Source organism: Diorhabda carinulata, unplaced genomic scaffold, assembly GCF_026250575.1.
Source record: "Diorhabda carinulata isolate Delta unplaced genomic scaffold, icDioCari1.1 Dcau_30, whole genome shotgun sequence".
In the NCBI taxonomy this organism is placed as follows: domain Eukaryota; kingdom Metazoa; phylum Arthropoda; class Insecta; order Coleoptera; family Chrysomelidae; genus Diorhabda; species Diorhabda carinulata.
In genome coordinates this window covers 35,001-37,500 of record NW_026613975.1, presented here as the reverse complement: position 1 = coordinate 37,500, position 2,500 = coordinate 35,001, and positions in this window count along the sequence as shown.

Sequence of the window (2,500 nt, the reverse complement as noted above, 5' to 3'; positions counted from 1 at the left end):
CAAAAGAGGATAAATTATGATGATGTTTTTTATATTACATATATACTTTATATTTATACATAATATAATAATCATCTATATTCCGTGTATAAACACATTGTTATTTACTTTTTCTTTTGCGTGTTTGCTGCGCTTATTATTGAAAATATATAATTTTCAGCGCCACGCTTTATTTATATTTTTTCTTATTTTATAAAATTTCACCGAATCGACTATAAATCTATCTAAATTTAATCGAAATGAGAAAAATTAGATGATTACGTCGACCGGGCTACAATTTCGACATTATCTCTACCCTTCGCTAGATTGTAAGCGACATGGTTTATACATTAGGTAATAATGAACGAAATTTTTATTCTCGCACGGAATAATGAGAGTTATCGCAAATATTGTGTATATTATATATATAAAAGTGTAATATAATATATATTTTTCATAGACGATCGCATATGAATCGCTCACGATAGAACGCTAGCTAAATTCGCGATCTCGCAATAGATATTTAATTTGTGGATAAATTGATATAATATCTAAAAAGGGAACCGCTAGCAATATACGTTAATATATTGGAGGAGAACGGGGACCCTTTCAGAAAACTATATAATCCACCGATGTGGAATGACCGAAACAACGTCTTTACGTAAATTATAACGAGTTTATTAAAATTTAACGAGACGTCAACTTCGATACACCACACATATATGTGCGCTGTACAACGGTACGCCTTCTACATTAACATTAATAAAGATGTATAGTGAAAATATATAAAAGATGTATTGTGAATATTAAAAAGAAGTATTATGAAATTACATGTTTTGTATTTAGAAGCCGTCCGAGGTGTATCTATCACATAAAAGTGTTATGAAAATATTAACAATAAGGAAAAAAAGTATTATGAAATTAGATGGCCGCTCGATGTATGAACGTACGAGGTGTATTATATAAAAGTTGTATGAAAATAGAAATAATAATGAAAAACAAGTATTATGAAATTAAATTCCGCTCGATATAGCAATTTGTCGAGAAAGATGATTTGTGAAAATTGAGTGGAGATGTTTTGTATTTAAAAGCCGTCCGAGGTGTATGACATAAAAGTGTTATGAAAATATTAACAATAAGGAAAAAAAGTATTATGAAATTAGATCGCCGCTCGATGTATGAACGTACGAGGTGTATTATATAAAAGTTGTATGAAAATAGAAATAATAATGAAAAACAAGTATTATGAAATTTAATTCCGCTCGATATAGGAACTTGTCGAGAAAGATGATTTGTGAAGTTGAATGGAGATGTTTTGTATGTAGAAGTCGTCCGAGGTGTATGACATAAAAGTGTTATGAAAATATTAACCATAAGGAAAAAAAGTATTATGAAATTAGATCGCCGCTCGATGTATGAACGTACGAGGTGTATTATATAAAAGTTGTATGAAAATAGAAATAATAATAAAAAACAAGTATTATGAAATTAAATTCCGCTCGATATAGCAATTTGTCGAGAAAGATGATTTGTGAAAATTGAGTGGAGATGTTTTGTATTTAAAAGCCGTCCGAGGTGTATGACATAAAAGTGTTATGAAAATATTAACAATAAGGAAAAAAAGTATTATGAATTTAGATCGCCGCTCGATGTATGAACGTACGAGGTGTATTATATAAAAGTTGTATGAAAATAGAAATAATAATGAAAAACAAGTATTATGAAATTAAATTCCGCTCGATATAGCAATTTGTCGAAAAAGATGATTTGTGAAAATTGAGTGGAGATGTTTTGTATTTAAAAGCCGTCCGAGGTGTATCTATCACATAAAAGTGTTATGAAAATATTAACAATAAGGAAAAAAAGTATTATGAATTTAGATCGCCGCTCGATGTATGAACGTACGAGGTGTATTATATAAAAGTTGTATGAAAATAGAAATAATAATGAAAAACAAGTATTATGAAATTTAATTCCGCTCGATATAGGAACTTGTCGAGAAAGATGATTTGTGAAGTTGAATGGAGATGTTTTGTATGTAGAAGTCGTCCGAGGTGTATGACATAAAAGTGTTATGAAAATATTAACGATAAAGAAAAAAAGTATTATGAAATTAGATCGTCGCTCGATGTATGAACGTACGAGGTGTATTATATAAAAGTTGTATGAAAATAGTAATAATTATGAAAAGCAAAGTATTACGAAATTAGCTAAGTTCGGTGACTGGCCGGCAGAGAGCGCTAGTGTCTATAAAACGGTGTTTAGTTTGTCTTCTGGCCGGCAGAGGGCGCTAGTGTCTATTAAACCGTGTTAAGTTCGGTGACTGGCCGGCAGAGGGCGCTAGTGTCTATAAAAAGGTGTTTAGTTTGTCGTCTCTCCGGCAGAGGGCGCTAGTGTCTATAAAACTGTGTTTGGTTTGTCTTCTGGCCGGCAGAGGGCGCTAGTGTCTATTAAACCGTGTTAAGTTCGGTGACTGGCCGGCAGAGGGCGCTAGTGTCTATAAAACAGTGTTAAGTTCGGT